The following is a 25538-nucleotide window of genomic DNA, read 5'->3' as shown; positions in this document are numbered from 1 at the left end:
TATGCATCAGCCATAGGATCAATCATATATGCCATGATATGCACACGTCCTGACGTGGTATATGCATTGAGTATGACGAGTCGGTACCAAGGCAATCCAGGTGAAACACACTGGATGGCTGTTAAAAACATCCTTAAGTACCTACGGAGAACTATGGATTAGGCATTGACTTATGGAGGAGATACTAAGCTATGTGCAATCGGTTACGCAGATGCTAGCTTCCAAACAGATCGAGATGATTCGAAATCTCAGTCTGGATTCGTCTTTACTCTTAATGGTTTCGGTCACTGGAAGAGTTCCAAACGGAAGTTGTAGGGAGATTACTACTATCGACCGAGTACTATGCCGCTTGAAGCGAAAGGAAGCTATATGGATGCGTCAATTCTTAAAAGGACTAACCATAGTTCCTAGTTCGAATGACCCAATCACCATCTATTGTGACAATAGAGGTGCCATCTTCCAGGCCAAGGAGCCTAAGTCTAGCAACAAGTCTAGACATGTACATCGGAAGGCTCACCTGATCCGTGATTACGTGAAGCAAGGGGAGATAGTGATTGACAAGATTGCTTCAGATGACAACATCGCGGATCCTCTCACTAAAACATTGAAATATGATAAGCATGAAAGGCACGTTATTTCCATGGGAATTAAACGTGTTCCTGAGTTGTACTAGTTGCTTATGGATTCGATACTTTTTCTTTTTCATATGCTATTTATAACTTCATCGTATTATTTCATATTTTGTTTTTCATGTGGATTGTACGACAACATTAACCGCCACAAAGTGAAGTGAATTACATTATATTTGTTTTGGTCCGTAATCGCCTACATGAGCTGATAACTCTGACTATTATATTGTGAAGTTGATTGATGGTGGGTTCAACGAGCCATAAGTCAAACGGTTGGCTGATCGATCACATATGCGAGTTATAACGATACCTCGTAGGACATTGTGACAACATAATGGAGTCCTAAATGTTTAAAAACATTCAGTGACAGGTCGTGGATTGGACTTCCATTGTGTTCCTAGAGTCGTTTCTTTTGACTATCGACCGTCTCTTGAGATTAAGGCAGTTTTTGGGTGACTTTGGTTTCTTTCTTATGGTCGACCGTAACAAGAGGCTAAGCAGATTTTTTCTGGGTCATTTCATACTGTGCTTATATCTACAGGATTCGAGTTGAAGAAAATATCCAACCTTTATCAGGTTTAGTCATTTCTCAGGGCCACTCGAGGAGTTGTAACTGAAATGCATGGCCATGCTCGAATGATTATTCGTTTATCAGTTAAGTTACTCTCTAGTCGGGAAAACCACTCTTGATATTGATCACTTGTAAAATACGACCTTTGTGAATAAGGATTTTGCAAATTGTTTTACATTGAGTGGGAGAAATTAAGGATATGAGAATCGGTTATCGCACATACACTTGTGAGGACAAGTGGGAGATTGTTGGAGCTAGTGTCCTCCACAGTTAGTGTGATAACGTGTATAAATCTCTTATAGGTTCACAGGGTATACTTAGTATTTTATCAGTTGATTAACGTTTACTAATAACGGTTGGCTTGCTAGAAGTTTGACGTTATTATCATACTGATGGCGGTGATCAACTAGTCCCTAAAAGTCACACCTAAAGGATGTGTTTGAGAAATGTGATTATATGAAAATATAATCACATTGATGCCTTATATGACTAAATGGTTAGTCCATGTATTTGACTAAAAGGTTAGTCAATGTGATGATGAGTCGATTATTTAATACAATTAAATAAAATCAGCTGAGACGAATTAATTGTTAATTCGTAAATTGAATATAAACTGTTATATTTAATTAATGTATATAATGTTAGCTTAAACGAATTAAGATGTTAATTCGTAATTAAACATAAACGGTTATATTTAATTAGCAAATTATAAATATGTTATATTTATAGTTAATGTATATATTATACGAAATTGTCATAATAAATGTTGACAGACCGGTATTAATAAATCGACTACAAACTGTTGTGTGTGGACTTATTAATACATGACGACAAAAATGACAATTGATAAATATATACATTTTATACAAATTGATAACAACCTAAAATAAGAAGATTTTCTCCTTATTTTTGGTTGTGGGTCACACGATTTAAGGAAGAAAAAAAGGAGAAAAATATATTCCTAATTCTCTCCCTTTTGGACGGTTAAAAGAGGGAGATGGGAATCATTTTTCTCTCTTAATTTTTAACCTAATACTCTCATCAAAACCCTAAAAAAAACCTACTCTAAAATTATTAGAAATAAGGGTTTTCTTTCTAGCAAGAAACAGGCATTTCTCGGAGCATCTTGGGTGCAACGATTAGGAGAATATCGATCTCGATATTTGTTCTTAGGCCAAATTGCTAGGACCGAAGGTTAATTTTAATCTCTATTCTTTTGTTTATGCAATTTTGTTTATGACTCGCAATTTCATATTTCATAATTTCGTTATAATCCGAATTTTCTTGATAAGATATACCGATATTTCCCACAAATTATGGGCCCAACAATTGCCCCTTATCTTCTTATCCCTAGTGGATCTGGCCAGGGATAAGCATATAAAAATTCGGGCTAGGCAAAAAATGTATGGGAATATTTTACCGGAAAAGAGTTTGAGTTCCTTTCAACTTCTCTAACGGCTAGTCTTCATAAATGAGGTAGGTTCATCAAACCCTAGGAGAGTCATGATTGGATTTGTCCACTTGTGTTATCCGTTATTTTTGCGGCTATAAACCCTTGCACCGTTTGTTTTGCTTTCACATTCCCATTCTCTTAAATTTTCTTCTCTTCTATAATTCTGTTATGAAATAAATCTTTCTCTGAAAAAAAAAATCATCTTCATATTTCAATCATAAAAAATGGCCGGAGGAAGGAGGAAGCTTGCTGCATCCAAGGCTGCTGTTGGGGCTGAACAGGCTCCTATAGTAGTTGACGTTCCAGAAATTATTCCTGAAGATGAAGTTGTGGAAATTTCTACTCCCCCAGAAAGTCTGTCCATGTCGTACAAGGGTGTCACTTTTGCCCCTGTAAAGTCTTTGTCTGCTTCTTTCCCTGAGGCTAATCAACTGAATCCTTCTTTTGAGCATTATTTAAAAGGTAGGGGTCTTCTCCCTTCTGAAGCTGAAGTCTGGATCTCTAAGAATGGTCCAGTCAGGGCTAATTGGTGTAGTCCTAGCTGGTTTTGTATCTTTGAGTGGGCGTTTAAAGGAGGCTGTCAGCTTCCACTTTCTCTGTTCATGGTTGAAGTTCTCAGGGCTATCAAAGTTGCCCTTTTCCAGCTTATTCCTATGGTTTGGAAGATTGTTCACATTGTTGAACACTTATGTGCCAAGCATAAGTTGGAAATATACTCTTGAGGATTTCAAGAATGTTTACCACTTAAAAAGCAATACCACTGGGCGCTTCAATCTTCGAGTGAGGGCAAAAATGACTCTTCTGATTACAAATATTGATTCAGGCGACGACAAGGGTTGGGCTACAACCTATATGTTCATCAGGGCATATTCTGTTGCCTCTGACGTGGATTACCTCAACTATCCTGCCGTTGATGGAGGTAAATTCTTTTCCCTGCATTCAATTCTGGTTAGAACATTTTGTATATTAAATTTTGAGGATAGAATTACTTGAATTGTATTTGTAAAGGCTGATTGGGCTAATAATCCTGATGCTGAGGGGTCGGCTGATTGGATAGCTGCTTTCATGGCTATGCCTGATAAGGAGAGGGCGTGGCCTGCCTGCCTTGGGCAAGCGCCTATGCCTCATTTTAAGAAGGCTAAATTGAGTACCTATATGGCTGTTAGGGGTGTCAAAGCTTCAGGGGCTTCTTCGTATGGCAGTAAGTTTTTTGTCTTTTCTTTGTAAGTTTCATTGCCTAAACACATGTTAGCATTACTGATATAGGGTTTCGCCGTGTAGCTACTAGGACTTCTGCTAGGATTTCTAGTTTTGGCCTGTCTTTAGTGAAGGCAGGCGTTTCTCAGATCACAGGGGAAAAATCACGGAGCAGTGAGGCTACAGGGAGTGATAGCACATTGCAGGTTCATGCACTTACCCAATAGGCTCAAGTAGTGTCTCCTCTAATGGTTGTGGTTGATGTGCTTGGTCGTGCTGATAAGAGGAAAAGGTCGGATGAGATTTCAGAGGGAGTTGGTGAGGTTAGGGAGGTTAAGGCTAGGCTTGGTGAGGTTCAATTTGCTAAGGAACAGATCCAGGCTCACTCTTTCTTGGTTGATGATCCCTATTACAAATATTAGGCTGAGGAATCGTCTGCTCGGGCATTGGCTGCTATTTATCGTTCCAGGGACTATGCTGCTAACCTGGTTACTATGCTACATGAGGTATGATTCTTTTTTCTTTAGTTTTATTTTGGTTGTATGTTTTTTGTTTTGTCTTGCTTGATTTGTAGTCTTCTTGTAGAATGTAAATGATATGTTGAGGGGTGCCTGTCAGCTGGAGTCTTCAAATGCTATCAAAGATACTTTCGATTGGGAGGTGCAATGCCTGAAGAAGGATGCTGAATCCCTAAAGACGGATTTAGAAGTGCCAACGACGGAGAATGAATCTCTAAAGAAGGAAAATGAGGCAGGAAAAGCACGGCTGGTTGTGGAGACATCAAAGTTGGGTTCTGCTCGAAATGCTGTGAAGTCTATCCAGGCCAAGCTTATCACCGACCAGGAAGAATTAAAGGCTGAGAAGCAGGCTATGCAGGATCAGCTGAGGGTAAATGAGGAGCTGGCTGCTGAGAGGGACTTAGTGAAGGGTAGATACAAGGATGCTGTCATGTATTTTTTTGGCAAGAGTCGTGTAGATGCCATGAAGGAGCCTATTGAAGTCAGGCCATACTGGAATCCTGATAAAGAGATGGCTGACCTTAATGCCACCTATCCTGACCTCTTCAAGTTGCATGCTGATGATGAAGTTGATTCTCCCCCATCCAAGGAAAAAAGTGGTGAGCCTAATAATGAGGAGGATGATGAAGAGGAGGAGGAGCCAACTGATGAAGGCATCAATTCTGCTACTGCTTTCAAGGCATGTTAATAGCTTAGTTTTTTAGAGTAACTGTTTTTTGGCCCATCTAGGGGGGGTTGTTCCCTGGACAAACTATTTTTAGATTTGGTGGTATTTTGTCCTGCCCAAGAGGGATGTTCCCTGGGCAAACTTTGGATCTGCTATTTTTGTCTTGATGAAATTTAAAGGTGTTTTCTTGTTCCTTTGTGTGTCTTGATTTGATTGATTGGTACCTGTAATAATGCAATTTGAATCGTTTTGTTAGAGTAATGCTTGTCAGGAGGGCTTATGGACCTCAATCCTTTTTTAGAAAATCATGGCTTTTTGCCTATCAGGAGGGCTTTTATGGGTAAGAGAGGTGGTTGCCAGTCAGGAGGGCTTATGGCCCTCAGCCTGCCAGGAGGGCTTTCAGACAAGTGGTCTGGTCTTTTCCACTATCATACTTGTCTTTTTGTACTAAGCTCAGTTTTTTATATGTGATTTTTTGGATGTGGCAAAATGCGAAGTTTTGTGAAACATTTCTGAGATACTATTCAGGTTGGGTGGAGTGGCCCTCAATCCTGAATATTTGTTTAAGCCTGCGATTATAATGATCTAGATAAATTATGGAAAAAGGCGTAAAACAAGTTTTCACGATTTTAACATAATGTCATGGTAGAATTTGTACTTGTATAAGAATATAACACGCAGATATTCATGTAAAATGATAGTTAGCAGGAAAGCATGTATTCATAGCATAAAAAGGTCATACGATTTTATTCAAAGGTTTTCCATATATGACTTCAGCCAGATAAGATACAAAGTTAATGGCCTTACCTGATTTGGATCATATGATATTAAGTTTATACATGGAAAAGTTTTAAGTGGGAGATGTTCCAGGATCTGGGCATCATTTCTCCGTCCAGTATCTGTAGCCTGTAGGCTCCCTGCCCCCACAATTGAATCAATCAGGTAGTGTCCTTCCCATACAGGAGCTAGTTTGCCAGCATTCTTGTCCTTTGTATTTGGGAAGACTTTTCGTTAAATATCCGCCAACCCCATAAAACCATCAGAAGTGTTTCCCAAAGGTAACTCAGCAATCAGTTTGGATTTTGCACCAACTTCAGGAATGTCAAAGAGTTTAACTCCCTGATTCCTTGCAGTATACTTCCCCTTGTCCTGATGTTTCTCCTTCTCAGCAACAGCTTGAATCATCCTTTCTAGTGGTAACAGATTAGAAGAAACCTCATCAAGCTCCTTTCCCAGATCATCATCATTTGAGTCTTGTTGTCCAGTCTTAGACATTCCACCCGTAGCCAACTGCAGTTCAGTATTAACCTCCATTGTGTTGTCGGAGGATATTATAATTATATCCTCCTCATCCCTGGCAGCGATGAGTCTTCTGTTGTGTTTGCCTCTGGATTAGTAAGCCACTGATGAACATGCCAATTAGAGCTTGATGAATCAGCACCACCATTATTGACCACCTCATTTGTCTCATTTGTCCCACCATTTTCTGCCACTATTATTATTCCAGCCATCTCCTCTACATTCTCATTTACCTGCCTAGAGGTCTGTCCCACCTGCCTGGTTGATCCATCAAGATGGTGATACATGAGAGGCACACATCCTACAGGTGGATCAAAAGTTTGATTATAACCCCTGTGATCATCCTCCATATGTGCCCAGTCTAAATCCCCTTCCACCTTGTTTATAATGGTGGCTTGGACCCTCTGATCCCCATCTAATACCCCACTAAGACTGCCCTGATGTGAGTATAGGACATAGGGGTCCTCTGTTTTTAGTTGAACCAGAACCCCTTGTTGCAGCATGATTATATCCTCCTAAGCCTCAAGTTCCTCCCCTGCACTATGAAAAGCTTCATTGTTTGCATCCTCCTCATCCAGACATCCCTCAGCTATAGGTGTCCCCCCACCATTTGTAAGATGTTGGATTGGGTTCATCTCCACATCCTGGATTTGGATAGTTGTTGCCTCTCCCTGCACTTCCTCATTTCCACCCCTGGACTTCATTCATAATCACATCCTCATTTTCTCTGTTAGCATTATTGGTATTATTGTTGTTGTTCTCATTGGTGTCTCCCCCAACCCCATTCACAACCATCCCAGCTCCACTGCCAACCACTCCCGTCCCATTTTCACCCATCCCAGCCCCAACCTGAAACAGAACAGGTCTAGAAAAAGGTTGTGATGTGACCGCAAAAGTCATTCCAGGAAGGACTCTCCCCCCTGGGGTAGTTCCTAGGTCAAAGTCTACCACCATTTCTGGTGATTCCCATCTTCTTCTCCTCCTATTAAGACCTCTAGCACTACCCAACATAACTCTAGATGACAGGTACCTTGTTGTGGAAGGAGTAGCTCGCAGATCCAAATTGAACATTGTATGGTGAAAAACATAGACCTCGCCCATACGGAAAGCAGTAATGTTTCCTCTTGCCATTTCTTCCTTATCACATCATTGACCAAATCAGCCTCAAACAGGCGATAATCCACTTAAAACCCCAATACGCATTGGCTCCAAAACTCCCTTGACTGCCCCAATTCAGCAGGGTCTACATTTATGACCCCACCAGATCTTGGATATCTCCAGATATTAGCATGAAGAGGATTCATGGGATGAAACTCAGCAGATGGGTAGGGTTGATGGAAGTTCTAGTGGTTATACAGGTTTTGATGCACATCAATACCTGACCCCTCATTTCCTTGAGTGTTTCCCCCAAATTGATCCTCAAACTCCATACTCTTAAACTTATTTGGATTTGGAAAGAATTTATGGTATTGCTGTCTTTCTTGCTTTTGAACTTTGTGTCGAATTTTTTTCTTCGAATTTATGAGATTGATGAAGTGAGATGAGTGTGATGAGTAACCCACAACCATTACAGGTGGTTTATATAGGGAGATTAACGGTGTTGGCACACGTTAAAACTTGGAAGTTGCACCGTCACTTCTAATCAATGCAAGCTGTTAATTAAAACTCGAGCCACCCAAAACCAATAACCTCCAATTAATTCATCCGTTCTTCAATGATTACAAGAATATGGAAGGATTTGGAAGATAAAAATCCTCCCTTTTTGCAGACGAAAATCTAGGGTTTTAATATCCCAATTAAAATCCCCAATTTGTAATGATTGTAATAAACTTTAATAGGTTATATGGAACACAAATTCTCATTATAGACGGACACTATCCGTCTATACGTATAGACGGATACCATTTCCCCTCACAAAATACCCATTTGCCATAAAGTGGAAAGCACATGGGGGTGCCCCACCTTGTCCCCCTACCCATTTTATTAGAGGTCATTACTCGTCTGTTCGCCCCACCCGTCTATACCAAGACCTATTGTATATGGAAAGGGAACAACTTTTGCAGATGAAATATTGGGGGTTTGTGTACATCCCCAATTGAATTGAAGAAGAATCTGACACTACTTTGGGGGAATTAAAAAGCAAAGATTTGAGAAGACGAGGTAGATTAAGATTAGTTAGGTAGCTAGTATAGGTATAATTAATCAAGCTCTCACTGGAGAGGAAAGCTCTCTATAATTTTAGAGAGAGAAAAGCAAGTCCCATACATATGAAAACTATGGTAAGGCAATGTAAGGGTAGTAGAAAATTCTACTACTATAAGTTGTACACCCTAGGGATGTCAACTTCACCCGCACCCGATCAAAAACCGATCCATCCGATTTTAAAAGACGGATGAAAACCCGACTTAAATGGATGATGGATGGATGACGGATGGAACGGATGACGGATGACGGATGGGTTGGATGAAGAAATTTCACCCGCCATCCATCCATCACCCGATTTAGTTACTTTTTATTTAATTTTTTTAACATATAATACATTATTAAGATACAAAATATTCAAATATTCAAAATTTTCTACTCTCAAAATATATATTTTGTGAAACTACCCATTAGAAAGTTAAACTAAAATAATTATCTAACATTTTTTTTGTATAGAATAAAAAATAATCACTTTTTGTAACTTGAAACCTATAAATACACAACATCCATTTATCACCCGATCCACCCGTTTCATCCATGGATGATGGATGGATGGATGACGGATGATAGGTTTCACGGATGACGGACGGGTTGGATGAGATTTTAAAAAGACGGATGGATGACGGATGAAGCTCCACCCGACCCGAACCCGATCCATTGACATCCCTACTACACCCACCTATCTCTCTAAAAGCTTCCATACTACGGAGTAATATTTATACGAAAAATACAGATCTATTAGAAATATAAAACCTGCCTGCTAAAGATCGTCGACACATTACTAATTATCGTCGACAATTTGTAATGACTTTTCTAATCTACCCCTCACTCTAAAACTCCCATATATTAACATTTTTTTTTCAAGTACGACATTTCCGTCACCACCGCTTCAATTCCGTTAGCAAATTCAAGAAATCGACGACAAGTAATCTAAACTAGTTTAATTTTTAAAATTTTTGTAATTAATTAGTAGATTTAGGTAGTTTAGAATAGAATCGTTATTGTTAGAACGGATTAGCGATTATCGATTACCGCACCAAAAATTAATCTAAGTCAGAAAATGATTTTTTTTTCAAAGAAAAAAAAAAATTCCAGACGAAAAACATTTTCGTCCAAACCAAGGTCCAGACAAAGAAATTTTTCGTCCAGACAAAAATATTTTTCGTCCAGACCCAGGTCCAGACGGAAAATATTTTCGTCCGGATTTTTTTTTTGTTTTTTTTTTAAAAATTTTTTTTTTTTATAAAAAAATAAAAAAAAATTTCCTAACGAAAATATTTTTCGTCTGGACCTGGGTCTGGACGAAAAATTTCTTCATCCAGGCCATTTTTCAACAATTTTTTTTTATTAATTTCCGTCTTAAATTAGTTTTGGGTGCGTGGATCGTTAATTGTTAATTCGTTCATCAAATCATAAACTTGAAACGTAAACATATCTCTTGAACATCGTTACTAGCTTGATCGTTGTTACCGTCATTAGTCGATATGTTTAAAACCGTTTTAATCGAAAAGTTCGTAAATTAAAGTATGATTTTTTTTCAAAAACCATCTTTTTTGTTTTAGAAAGATTAGAGAGAGACAAATGAGTTAATGGGGGGCAATATTGGAAAGATGTGTTAATTGTCGACGATAATTAGTAAAGTGTCGACGATCTTTAGCACGACCCATAAAAAAATCTGTTTTCTATTCTTACTTTTTTTCTTACCTCATTATTGAATTTAAACAACCCAAAAAAAACAAGGGTTGTTTGGTTGATCAAGGAACTTAATTTTCCTAGGAAAATACAATTCATGGGAATTAAGTTCCCTCATCCAACTCGGGTGAATTTCGGAAAAGTGTTTGGTTGCTCATGTAGGAATTAAACCCATGTTGTAGGAATTATAACTTTCCATGAACTTTCAATGCCTACATGATGTGGGAAGTTACTTACCTACTCCCTCTTGGTCATTGGAAAGTTCTAATTCCTACATTTTCCAAAATTTATGGCAACCAAACAACCCATGTTTTTCAAAATCATGGAATTTTCCAATGCCTATGTTTTCTAAGTGGCAACCAAACAACCCCAAGTATTGATATCCTAATGCCTATTTGTATTTCTGGTTTAAATACGAGTATGGAAGCTTTAAAAAATAGGAGTAGGTGTTTGTGTAGTAGGCCCTTTATTTGAACCACTTTTGTCATGGATTACTTCGGACAATTAGTCTTGCTGAAGACGGGTCGGAGCAAGTGATGGATAATGCCAGTCACAAAACGGATAGGGGGGACAAGGTGGGGGCACCCCCATGTACTTCCCTCTCTCCTCTATTTGGGTCATTTGTGAGGAAAAATGGTATCCGTCAAATGAGATTTTGTGTACTTCGGATGGAGTTTGCTACGTATTAGACTTCCTATTTTTTTGCAAACAGTTTGTTAAAATAATGCAAAATAAAATAAATATATTAGCGCTTTGGGTCGGGAAAAAACTTAATTGTCAAAATGGGACCCAAGTAGAATCTGGTGGATGTGTGGAAGAGCCGCCCCGTGAGATGGTGACGATACAGTAAAGTCACTACTTGGAGAAGCGACTTTACAATGACGACAGTAGACATATACACAATCTACTTAAAGCATAGCACCTGATTGGTGGCGCAAAGTCGTTATGTGTTGTTAATTATGGTGCTGTTTGACCAAGTTTTAAAAGTGTTTTTGTAATTGAAAAAGTAGTAGTCAGGCCAAACACCCTAAATTACGGAGTTTTAAAACAGCTTTTAAAAAGTCAAAAACTGATAACTTACCCCCAAAAGTAGAAGTAGGTATTTTCTACTTCTACTTCTACTTTTCACATAAAGTGCTAAAAATTCATTACTAATGTGCTTTTTTTTTTCTTCTCCAGAAAACCATTACTTCTTTATATCAGTTAGTCTTGCTTCAAATGGGTTACTTTGGTTTGAAATAATAAGATGAGATTTTGTAACCATTTTACAGTCAAATGTGATCACTATTGAAAAACAAGTTATCATAAGTTTTACATATGACGAAAAGTGACCGTCTGAAACAAGAATTTGTGTCTTTACAATTCTTGTTGTAACTCCACTTTTTCTCTTCTCTGCTTGGCCAAACTTATACTCCGTAGAAGTCTTGCATCGTGAGACCGTCTTATAATTTGTGCTATAAATTTTGAGACCGTTTTACATATAAGTAATATAGTTAACAAAATACAAAGTGAAATCTACATAGTATAAAAGCTGAGTTTTTTAAAGAGTTTCCATTGGTCGTTGAGTTTCAACATGTGGGTCCCCTCATGTTTTCTATTCTATTTAATTACTCTCTCTACTCAACCCATTTCCTCCTATCCGATTTTTATCTCATATTCCTATTTTAACTATTTATGTTAAAACATAAGTTAAAATGTCACAATTTACATAAAATGTTGCAATTTACATACATTCAACGGGTCTAACATGTCAAATACCTAAAATATAATTCTAATAAAATACGATTGTATATTATCTGATATTCAAATCTAATATTTATCAAATATTCGAATCTCCAAATTTGACTATTTATATTGTCACGGTATTTAACACTTAATCACGTTCAATTATATGCTTATGTATGTAATGATAACGTCTGCTATTACGACCCGTATATTTTTTATACGGGTATAAAACTAGTAATAGGATAAAAGCAAGTAGGTCAAACATATCAATTTTTTAAGAAACTACTTTTACAAATGTTAGGCCAAATAACTTCAACTTTTTCAAGAAGTAGTTTCTTAAAAAACTCATTCTAAGAAGTAAAAACATTTTCACATAAACTTGGCCAAACGGCACCATAATATTGGAGATGGAAATAATTCTCATTTTGGTGTCTCTTTAAAAGTATTTCTCAAATTAGTGTCGACCTTATCAACAAAGTCTTAATAATTGACTAAATTGACAAATTGGTAAAAAAAAAGCTACATGGTTGTGGATAAATTGGTAAAAAAAAACTTTAAATTTGGACAAATTGGTAAAAAAAAATGAGTAGATGGACAAATACACCAAAAAAATAGACCATTTGACTAATTTAGTGAAATTTCTCATCATTAATTAAAAGTAACTAATAAACTAATAATAATTCTTGTATAAAACCGTTTTACACAAGTGTTATTGTAAAACAATTGATATTTTACCTAACTTATCCAACTAAAATAACTCCACAGTTCATCCCATCCATATCCATATCTATATCCATTTAATAATTTTATAAACGATATTGCATTTTGGGGAGACAGAGATGGAGTAGTATGTAGTAGGAAAGATGAGTAATTAAGAAACAACAATTCCAGGGTACGACATCTATATCATGAAATTTCACAATAGTGATCATTTTTGTGTTAAAAAGTTGTCATTCTATAATATAAAACACACTTTTTGTGTTGTCGCACGATGCAACCGTCGTAGAGTTGAATATGCGATCGGGTTATTTAAGTACACACTAATTATGTGAATGGTTTCTTTTTATAGGGTAAATTGATTTATATAATTCATTTTTTAAAACTTACTCCTTGTATAAATCTTTTCAAAACTTACTCCCACCAAATATTCTACTTATCAAATATTGCTCCCATGTTTCCGGCCAAAAAAATTTAGAATATGACCGAATTACCCCTTTATTATAAACACATGATGGTATTATTAAAACACAATTACTACCTTCATGAATCTTTCATCTCTCTCCTCAAACTAAAACAACATCCTCAAAATACACTCACTTAATCAAACATTAAAGAATCTTACATAATCAAACCCTTATCAACATAAACAAACTCAGAACACTATTCTCATACACGATTTTGGAATGATTTGCTATGTATTCACTTTCCCTACTTCACTATTTCGTGACTTTCAATTCCACTTGAGTAATATTAGGTGTTTAATTCTTCACTTACTATGATTTATTTTGGTATAAAGTTTGCTATTTTGTTGATTGGAGTTTCATATTACATGTTGGGTAGAACCCTAATTTGTTTAATTTGGGGGTTTCCTGCATTTTATGGTAATTGGAATTTACAGTTGATATCAAGTGTTCTTAATTGATATGAATGATATCCCCTGTGTAGGTTCGTTCAATTATTGGAGAAATGGGTCAGGACTTCAAAATAGCTCCCAAGCTTCTAATCTTCTCCCATAATTGCTAAGCGTTCAAGATAGAACATATTTGCCTCCTTTAAATTGAACCGATGATGAAGATGAAGATGAAAATTGGGGGGGCGATATTGAAGTAGATTACACAAATCTGGCTAGAAGATTGAGTATAAATGGTTTAATAAGGCAAATGGCAAAATGGTCATAAAATACAATAATAAGAACAATTTTTTTTAATTCTACTCTCCTATATGACCGTCCTATATCCTATAGCATAGGACGGACCCAAATAGAAGGTATGAGTCCAGTAAAGAGGTTTTAGTTAAATCTGACATATTTTCTCAAAAAAAAAAGAAAAATAAAAGAAAAAAGGGAAATAGTGAAATCTGGCGGAGAGTATCTAGAAATAAAAGTAAAGCAGTTACCATTCCCCATTTTTTGAGCAGTAATCGTGGGAGACGAGATGATGAAACGGTATTGTCAAAAAAAAAAAAAAATCATCATCTGCTTTTAACAATTGAATTATTCAACAAGCAATTTTCTAGATCTGAAATCTCTAAAAGGAAGAGTATACATATGTGTACATAAACGATCGGGAGGGATGAGACGATTTGTGCGGTTGAGGAACAACAAAGTATAAATTTTAAGCAATTAACGGTCATGAAAGGATGATGAAAGCAAGCAAATTAGAAGTTGATGCATGCGGCTCTCAAACAAGAGGTAAGTTCACAATCATCTTTTTGATTCATGTTTTTTATTGGCTAGTGATTAATATTATTGAAGTGAAAACAGCTTGGTTTATTTTGGAAACTTAACATTCAACCTAGCCTCCAAATTGTGGTTGAATACAGAACAATTAAAGTTGAAAACTTGACAAGTTATTTATTTTAATTTTTACCTGTGAGATATCAAAATTTAGTTGTTTTATGTTGAAAACTTACCAAGATACTAAATCTTTGTATTTTCTAGGTTTAGGTGAGAAGGTAACGTTTTAGTTTTGAAACTCAACATTTTACATGAAATCAATTTTCCAGAGAATAAAATAATTTAAGTGTAAAAACTTCAATTTTTATGTACAAAACTGGTCTGTTTAAGTTTTAATGTCTAAGCCAATTTAAATATAATGATACTCTTAATTATATGGTGAATACAGAACAATTAAAGTTGAGAACATTCTCCTTTTTTATTGCCTAGTTTTAAATTGCCAGAGTTAGAAACTTAGCGATTTATGTTTAAAACATGGTATGCTTGGTAAATTTTGTTTTTTCTAGTTTTATGTATAAAAAAAGGAACCTTTTAGATACAAAACTCAAAGTTATATGATAAGTTAATTTAACCGTTAGATAAACAATTATAGTGTAAGCACTTAAACTTTTACTTTTAAAACTTAATGTTGTACTTCTAGTTGTCTTCTTGATTTAGTAATGGACTCCTAACACAGCTAAGAATTTGTTAGTTTTTTATGTACAAAACTGATCTTTTTAAGCTGTAATGTCGTTAGCCAATTTACATATTAAGATACTTTTAATTATATGGTGAATACAGAACAATCAAAGTTGAGAACATGCTCATTTTTTGTTGTCTAGTTTTAAATTGTGTGACCTAGAAAGTTAGAGGTTTATGTTTAAAACATGGTAATGTAGATAAATTTTGTATTTTCTAGTTGTATGTGAAAAAGGAAGCTTTTAGATACAAACCCAAAGTTATATGGTAAGTCAATTTAACAGGTAGAGAAAATAATTTAGTGTAAAAACATAAACTTTTACTTTCGAAACTTAATGTTGTAGTTATCTTCTTGATTTAGTAATAGACTCCAGCTAAGAATTTGTTAGTTTTTTTTGTACAAAAAACTGACTTTTTAAGTTCTAAACTGAACGGAATATTATGTCATTTTGCACAGATTGGGGAACATTTTTATGTTGAAAACATAAACTTATACGTTAAAAACTGAACATCATATACTTATTTTCTAAGTGTAATATTTGCAAGCAAACAAAGCTTAATATTGGCTAGTTTTATGTACAAAAATGAGCTTTTTAAGTTATAATGGCCAAGTAAATTTACATGTTATGATACTCTTAATTATATGGTGTATACTGAATAATTAACGTTGAGAACATTGTCATTTTCTTAGCCTAGTTTTAACTTGTGATAGTTAGAAACCTAGCATTTTATGTTAAAAACATGGTAATGTACCTAAATTTTGTATTTTCTAGGTTTATGTGAAAAAGGAACCTTTAAAGTATAAAACTCCACGTTATATAGTTAATAAATAAATTTTAGAGGTGGTGAAACAATATCAGTGTAAAAACTTTAGCTTTTACTTTTGAAACTTAATGTGGTAGTTATCCTCTTCCGTTAATGATAGCCTCCTAACACAGTTAAGTATATGCTAGGTTTTTATGTACAAAACTGATTTTTAAGTTCTAAACTGAACAAAAAAATCTGTCATTTTGCACATAATGGGGAATATTTTGACGTTGAAAACGTTTACTTTAAAAACTTAACGTTATACAGTACTAATTTTCTAAATGTAGTATTTGCCGGCTAACATAGCTTAATTTTGGCTAGTTTTATGTACAAAACTAACCTTTTTACTTCTAACTAGTGTAGATCCCGCGCAAATGCGCGGTAAATATAGGCCTTTTAATTTTTAGTGCATTAGTTATAGATTTTAGATTTATATCTCACGAATTTTTATAAAAAATAACTAATATTAAAATAAATCAAAAGAATTGAATAATTTCATGAATTGTGTTTTTTATGAAAATATTTTAACTACGTCAAATTATTTTTTTTAAAAAAAAAAATCTTTTTTCGTCACAAAATTAATAATAGGAATACAGTTGTTATGTATAGATTATTTTAAATGGAAAATTAGCTTAATAAATGAGAATCTAATTTATTTCCATATATAAGTTTGAGCACTTTGGAGGGAAAACTTTAGAGAAGCTGTATTCTCTTAGTATATAGGAGGATTTATATTTTTTAAATTTGCACCTCATTAATATTTACCAGTTCACTCCATTCTATTTTGATATGAAACAAAAAATTGAAATGGAAAACTAATAAAAAAATTTATTTAAGGTGTGAATTTATTTTAGTGAATGTTTTTTGTCACGAAGCTAATAGTAAGAATGTGTCAAGTTATTCTCTACAGTAATAATTATTACATTACTGAAAAATTTAGCAACTTATACTTATTTAATATCAATTTTATTTTATTTTAATGAAAAAATCATAATTATAAATTTATTTAAAAAATGAGAGATTATTTATAAGAATATATTTATTGAAAAGATAATAATGTAATGAAAGAAAATTTTATTTATTACCTTATTTAGCTAGATGCTTTTTGGAGGGAAAACTAAGAGAATTTTTTTTCTCTTAGTAGTAGGGGGATGTCCAAGGTAACTTACATGTTATGCTACTCTTAATTATAGGGTGAATACAGAACGGTTAAATATGAGAACGTCGTTTTAGCCTAGTTTTAAATTGTGAGAGATATAAATCTAGCGTTTATAGTGGAAAAACTGAACTGGTACATATTAATTGGACCTTGTTCTCATCTTGTTTCGTAAGTTGCCGACCACAAGTATTGGCAACAATAAAACTTGTTATTTGGGAAAATGCAGTAATATTCAATGCTATTGAAAATTACAGATTCTAAAATGAGTTTACATAATGTAGCAATTGTGGATGCCGGTGGATCTCTTGAAGGTCTCAGAACTGAAATATTGGAAAATCATATAAACTTACTGAACAGGTAATCACTATGTCATCACTTATATTATGAATGTTAATCAAATTAGTTTGAATATGCTCATATATCCATGGTGTAGTTTTTGACCGGCGCATTGATAAATTGATTTTTGAGCCGTGTTGGAAATTAAATACTCATTAGAGAACATTATGTTTTTGTTTGTTCAAATGGCCTCCATCGTAACCGGGTTAAGAATGAAGCTATTTGAAAAAGGGGTGCAGAAGCTGTTTGTTGGGGTATAGAGTACGGAAGCGAATAAATTCAACCAAAGATTTAAGAGAAATAATAAAAACAATAAAAATAACACCAAGATTTTTAGGTGGAAAAACCCTCTTTGAAATAGAGGTAAAAAACCACCGGCGAGAGAGCCAAATATTTCACTATAATGATTTATGGGAGTACAAGTATTTCCTCGATGGCCTATAGAAGATGCCAAATAAATTACTCTCGGAGGGTTAAATGATATTGAACACCCACAATGATATAATATAGAGAGTAGGAATAAAGAGGAATAATAATGAGAAGTATTATGTTGTACTTTTGTTGTGATGAATATTTTGTGGAGGAATACGCAAGTATTTATAGTATTCTTTGGAGTAAATGTTGAAGTGCGTTAGCATAGCATTTTCATCAAGTTGCATGCATTATCTTAACTCCATCATCAGTTGCATGTGCATATGCATTAATCTATCACAAGTTTCTCACATTTCCATTACTACTCGTATGTTTCATGATGAATTGAGAAACATACTCTCATTAATTGAAAGTAGTAAAGGTGAGGCACACATAACTCCAACAATCTCCACCTTGACTCGCCTTTCCCATTGAAATAATCTCTCTCTCGCCATGAAGCCTTATTAAGTGTGAATAATACCAGCTAAGTTCAAGCAATGATCAAACTTAGCTGCTGTGAGTGGTTTGGTTAACATATCTGCATGATTCTCAATTGTATGAACCTTTTCAACGGTTAAATTTCCTGCATCAACAATATCTCGGATAAAATGGTGCTTGATATCAATGTGCTTGGTTTTTGAGTGATGCTTGCTATTTCTGGTCAAGTGGACTGCACTTTGACTATCACAAAATACTACAAGAATATCTTGTTTTAAACCAAGCTCGCTCACCAAGCCCCGAAGCCATATCGCCTCTTTCATACCTTCAGCTGCAGCAATATATTCTGCTTCAGTTGTTGATAAAGCCGCAATGGCTTGTAATGAAGAATACCAACTGATAGCAGAGCCACAAAGTGTAAATATATAGGCTGAGAGTGACCTTCTTCGATCTAAATCACCACCGTAGTCAGCATCAACATAACCAACTACACCTCCGGGATCAGCTCTTTGCTTATCAAATACCAAACCAATATCGAAGAACCCTTCGAGATAACGAAGAATCCATTTAACGGCTTCCCAATGTTCTTTGCCTGCATTGTGCATAAATCTGCTAACCACACTAACAAAGATAAGCCGATCGGGCCGAGTGCACACCATGGCATACATAAGACTTCCAACGGCATTTGAATATGGGACATGTGACATTCGTCTTTTGTCATGATCCGTCGTGGACACCTGTCTCGGTGACAATTTAAAATGAGCGGTAAGAGGAGTATTGTGAGTTTATGTCTTGCATATTGAACCAATCGAGCATTTTCGAATATATCTCTTCGTGATAGTATTAATTTCCCGCTCGACGATCCCGTTAATCTCCATACCAAGAATTTTCTTTCATAGGACCTAAGTCCTTCATATCAAATTCACCGCTCAATGGGCCTTTAGCTTGCTAACAAGTGACTTATCTTTTGCAACAATTAACATGTCATCGACATAAAGCAATAAGTATATAAACGACCCGTCAGATGTCTTCTGAAAATAAACACAATTATCATAACTACTCCTTGAGTAGCCATGTCCAACCATAAAAAAATCAAACCTTTTATACCATTGTCTTGGAGATTGCTTCAAACCATAAAGAGATCCTTTTAGACGACATACATAGTCCTCTTTTCCTGGAACTATGAAACCCTCTGGTTGATGGATATATATTTCTTCTTTGAGATTACCGTGAAGAAATGCAGTTTTCACATCTAACTACTCTAACTCCAAATCATGCAAAGCAACTAGAGCAAGTAATACACGAATTGAGGTGTGACGAACAACAGGAGAAAATACCTCATTGAAATCAATGCCTTCCTGTTGATTAAATCCTCGCACAACGAATCTTGCTTTATATCTTGCACTTTCAACACCAGGGATGCCTTCTTTTCTCTTAAATATCCACTTACAACTAATAGCTCTCTTGCCCTCAGGTAACTTCACCAGATCCCAAGTTTCATTCTTGTGAAGACTCTCAATTTCTTCTTGCATCGCTACAACCCATTTTGAAGAATCTGCACCGGAAATAGCCTCAGAATAATTTCTAGGCTCATTGCAGTCATTCATCTCTTCTGCAGCGGCCAACGCATAAGCAATATTAGCGCTTTGGTTTGTATATTTTGGATTCAATTTTCTTGGTCTCTGTTCAGGAAGATTTTGAGCCATGGACCATGGATCTGGTAAACCTCGTCTTTGTGGTTGACGTGGTTGTTGTGGACTTCTTTGGTCAATGATCTCGGTTTGCTCATTGGAATTTGGCGGAGTAGAGGAAGTAGGGACATCCTCCTCTGACTTTAAGACTTTGACATCAAACTCCACCTTCTCTCTAGTATTCTCTTGATCATCTGTACCAGGATAAAAAGAAACAACTTCTTTTCCAGAAGATAACATAGCCTTTTCATTAAAAGTTACATTTCTGCTATGAAAGGTTTTCCGAGACTCGGGGTCATATAAACGATAACCTTTAACCCCTAAGCCATAACCCAAGAAAATGCACTTTTTAGCACGAGGCTCCAATTTTCCCTCGTTCACATGAGAATATGCAAGGCAACCAAATATTCTAAGATTAGAATAATCAACAGGGTTACCTGACCAAATTTCTTCTGGAATGTTGCAATCAAGAGATCTATTTGGGGAGCGGTTTATCAAGTAACATGTCAGAGACGCCGCTTCACCCCCAAAAGTCTTTTCCCAAGCCGAATGAGAGAGCATACAACGAACTCTCTCCATAATAGTTCTGTTCATACGTTCTGCTACTCCATTTTGTTGTGGAGTCCCTGGAATGGTACGATGTCCCGGCAACACCTTCCTTCTTGCAGAAAACGTTGAATTCATTTGAACAAAACTCAAGACCATTGTCAGTTCTTAATCTTTTTACTTTCTTTCCAGTCTGGTTTTCGATCAAAGTTTTCCACTCCTTAAAGGTGGGAAACGCCTCATTCTTGTATTTGAGAAAATAAACCCAGAGTTTTCTGGAAAAATCATCAATAATAGTCATCATATAATGACAACCTCCTTTTGAAGGAACTTTTGAAGGACCCCAAAGATCAGAATGGATATAATCCAAAGTACCCTTGGTTCTATGAATACCCTTTGAAAAGCTAACTTTTTTCTGCTTGCCAAAAATACAATGTTCGCAGAAATCAACCTTACCGGTACAATGCTTTCCGAGTAGTCCTTTCTTGTTAAGGACATGCATTCCCTTTTCACTCATGTGGCCCAATCTCATATGCCACAATTTGGTGTCATCATTGGATGAGACAACCGCCGCAGAAACCTGTAATAGTAGAACCCTGCAGCACATACAAGCTACCAGATCGATTTGCCTTCAATAATACAAGAGCGCCTTTGGACACTTTTAAAACTCCACCTTCTGCTGAATACTTGCACCCAAGTGATTCTAGGGTGCCTAAGGAAATGAGATTCCGCTTCAAGTCAGGGACATGTCTGACATTAGTCAAGGTTCTAGTAACACCATCATGTGTTTTAATTTTTACTGTACCTTCACCAACAACTTTGCATTGTGCATCGTTGCCCATCAAAACAAGACCACCATTAATTGATTTATAAGTAGTAAACCAATCTTTATTAGGTGTCATGTGGAAAGTACAAATGAGTCAAGTATCCACTCATTTCTAGACCTTTGTTCTATATCAAAGCAACAACTAAAACATCTCCATCAGACTCAGACTCAACAACACTAGCTTCAGCATGGTGTTCGGGTTGTTTACCTTTACCCTTATCATCTCTTTCTTGCTTCTTTTTCAGATTAGTACACTCAGAGATTTCGTGTCCTTTCTTCTTGCAATATCGACAAAATTTAGAGTTTTTACCTCTTGATTTTGACCTGGCCTTACTCTTACTACTACTACCTCTTTCAAATGTTCTCCCTCTAACAACCAAACCTTCACCCGATTGTTCAGAATTAATTTCAGTATCAAATTTTTCTTTTGATAGGAGGTGAGACTTGACATCTTCAAAGGATAATGTAATATTATTACCGTATAACATAATTTCTTTAAAGTGTTTAAATGAGGGTGGTAATGAGACAATGAGTAGGACAGCTTTATCTTCATCATCGATTTTAACATCAAGGTTCTCCAAATCTATTATAATAGAATTAAACTCATCTAAGTGTGTTTTTACGGGAGTACCTTCTGACATACGGAGAGTGAATAACCGTTCCTTGAGTCGAAGCTTATTTGCTAGACTCTTGGTCATGTATAGAGATTCCAATTTAGTCCACATGCTGGCAGCGGACGTCTCTTTAATGACCTCACGTAAAACTTCACGTGATAAACAAAGTTGAATCACGGACAACGCCTTCTCATCCATTTCATCCCATTGTTCATCTGTCATAGTGGATGGTTTCTTCGCCTTACCATCTAAAGCCTTCTTTAAACCATTTTGTATAAGAACAGCTCGCATTTGAACTCTCCAAATGGCGAAACTAATTTTACCGTCAAATTTCTCTATGTCAAATTTTGTCGACATTATGGAAAAATCTCAGTTGAAAATAATATGGCTCTGATGCCAATTTGTTGGGGTATAGAGTACGGAAGCGAATAAATTCAACCAAAGATTTAAGAGAAATAATAAAAACAATAAAAATAACACCAAGATTTTTAGGTGGAAAAACCCTCTTTGAAATAGAGGTAAAAAACCACCGGCGAGAGAGCCAAATATTTCACTATAATGATTTATGGGAGTACAAGTATTTCCTCGATGGCCTATAGAAGATGCCAAATAAATTACTCTCGGAGGGTTAAATGATATTGAACACCCACAATGATATAATATAGAGAGTAGGAATAAAGAGGAATAATAATGAGAAGTATTATGTTGTACTTTTGTTGTGATGAATATTTTGTGGAGGAATACGCAAGTATTTATAATATTCTTTGGAGTAAATGTTGAAGTGCGTTAGCATAGCATTTTCATCAAGTTGCATGCATTATCTTAACTCCATCATCAGTTGCATGTGCATATGCATTAATCTATCACAAGTTTCTCACATTTCCATTACTACTCGTATGTTTCATGATGAATTGAGAAACATACTCTCATTAATTGAAAGTAGTAAAGGTGAGGCACACATAACTCCAACACTGTTATTACAAAATTGACAACAAAATCCATGGGTATGTCATTGTATTTGACACGTCATATAGTAGTAATAGATACTGCGTAATCTGTGCACCTTTTATGGCGGTGTGAGTAAGCCTTGCACAAACGTCATGTTTGGTTGTGCGTTCATTGCCGATGAAAAAACAGATTCATTTATGTGGCTCTTGGACACATTTAAGAAGGCGATGAGTAATAAATCCCCGGCCATTATTTTTTCAGAGCATGACTTTACAATTGCCAATGCGATACGACAAGTACGCCATTTGTGATATTTGCATAATATCATGGTAAAAAAGTTTGGTATCAATTGTTACATAGAAGTATATCTTATTTATTATACTAGTACTTGTTATCGTCTTTCTATTCAGGTATTTCCTCAAGCAAATTATGTAGTTTTTGACCCGGCGCATTGAGCAGGACTTAGAACTTAGAAAACTGAAGAGAAGTTGCGGTTTGGAAGAGGTGTTCAACAAGGGAAGCTGTTATCGAGTGTTACTTCAAATAATGTACGAGAATTTGGATAATGTACGACAATTCGTATGTAATGTATGTTTATTGTGGAAAATGGGCTAGGACGGAAATAAAGTATTGGGTCGAACTCTTCTCAATCGGTAGAAATACCCCCTTGGGTTAAAATAGATTTTAATACTATATTTTTTTTCTGGCAAAAGAAGCATGTCCAAAAGTAAACCAACCCCTTGGACACAGTTTTTTGAAATTGTCAATATAATCGAATCTCCACGTGCCCCATGCTACTCGGGTCAGAGCATAAGCGATGAACTATACAATTATTGGATTTATCCAAAACATTTACTGAGGAGGCAGAAGCCCTTTTAAAAGAAGCTGGCGACTTACTAAAAAATAAATAGAAAACGGGTCCAAAATACTGTGAAATGGCACAACCATACATTTTAATTTGAAAACTGATTCTTTTATTTCTCAACTAAAGTGCTAAAACTCCAAGTATGAAACAACTATGGTTATATTGTTTTATGTAGTATAATTGGTTTGAATGTCTTGTGATAATCAGTTGAAGCTCCATAAGCGTGCCTTATATTTTTTCTTTGTAATTTTACTTCATTATTGTCCATATGTCAAACAATCGTACTAGTTAGAAATATTCTTTGTTGAATACGAATACATTTAATTTGAATCCAGGTCGTTTAAATTCTTATACATGGCCTACTAAGTTAGAAATGTATCATTATACGGTGCTTTATCTTCTATGGATTATGTTTCATGACCTTTGCAAGTTAAACATTGGAATATTTTATACTTCATTCTATGTATAAGTTTAAACGTAATGTTCACAATATAAAAAAACAGGCTTTTAAGTGTGATATCACCATTAGACAATGCAAGATTATTTATGTTAAAAACACAACTTTTAAGTTAAAAATGTACTTTTATAAATTGACGAAACTATTACATATTGTCTAAATGAAAACATTAGTGTTTATGACAAAAGGAAAAAAACGCTAAGTACATAAAACATACTAAACGAGATAGACATGGGCAAAATCGTTTAAACAGACAAACACGCTTGATCGAAATCATATCTTTGCCCCCCTTCGTGACTTTTTTTTGATTCAACTACCAAATCTTGTCGCTTAATTTTTTTTTTGTTTCTCTACGTCAGTCCTCATATTCTGCTTCCCATTAGTGAATTGAACGACTTTCTGTCCTCTAACATTGTTCATGTCACATATAGCAAGTCGTGCACAAGCCGATGCCCCATACATGCGCCTTTTGAGGGACTACAAAAAACAAAATACACTGTATTAAACATCAGTGACATCAGAAGACATACGATAATCTCAGTAATCACCAATACGCAACATGGGTAGAAGACAATATTATTGTTGCTTCATCCTATTGCGAGTTACATAGGTAGAACCTTTACAACTGACCGTTTCATTGTTATCCTTTGTCGAGCATTCTTCAAATTTTTCGTCAGTGTGTGTGTTAATAACTAAATTTGACTTTGCAATATTTTGTACACCTAAGAAATCAAAACAACTATGTAACAAATAACAGTTTTTGATGAACAATACACAGCAACATTGAAACATCAGACATAACCCGTTTCCTTGAAATAAGAAAACCACACATCCCTACAATTTCATCCAAAAACCAAGCTGAAACAAATAGAATAGGAACTGACACTAGTTTAGAAACGGAAAAAAGGGGAAATTTATATACATATTATTAATAGTGACAGTATCATTAGCACTGGTAATTGTCGCCGTTGTTTTGCCGGTCATTACGACATAAACATTCAATTCTAGAGCAGTAACTTGAGAAAATGTCCTAGCATAATTGGGAATTAACTGAAATTATTGTGGGACATTAAAATTGAAGTATAATTGGGACTAAATTTCATAACAAACAAATTGCACCAAATGAACCTTGTGCATATTGAAAATAGAAGAAATAATGTATGTAAAACAAACCTTGATTGATGAATTTCTCCTTTGTCGTCATTGTTGAGTAGATAAATAGACAATGGATTGCAGACATGAAAAAACCACAAAAATGATATGAAAGTGATGGTTACTGGATGGGAAGAAGACGAGTTTAATTATTTGGGAGATGAGTAGTTCAATGAGTGGGTTACTGGGTAGTAGTTGCTTT

The 25538-nt window shown here is 35.4% G+C and overlaps 1 long non-coding RNA gene across 1 annotated transcript; it reads left to right on the top strand.

Annotated features, from left to right (window-relative positions):
- Nucleotides 1-13050: 13050 nt before the first annotated feature.
- Nucleotides 13051-23557, top strand: LOC141626970 (uncharacterized). Its single transcript, XR_012536534.1, has 4 exons — nucleotides 13051-13427; nucleotides 13619-14363; nucleotides 17307-17409; nucleotides 23273-23557. It is a non-coding gene; the product is annotated as an uncharacterized LOC141626970 (long non-coding RNA).
- Nucleotides 23558-25538: the final 1981 nt, after the last annotated feature.

Source organism: Silene latifolia, chromosome Y (assembly GCF_048544455.1).
Source record: "Silene latifolia isolate original U9 population chromosome Y, ASM4854445v1, whole genome shotgun sequence".
Taxonomy (NCBI): Eukaryota; Viridiplantae; Streptophyta; class Magnoliopsida; order Caryophyllales; family Caryophyllaceae; genus Silene; species Silene latifolia.
This window is presented reverse-complemented; position numbering and strand designations above follow the sequence as displayed.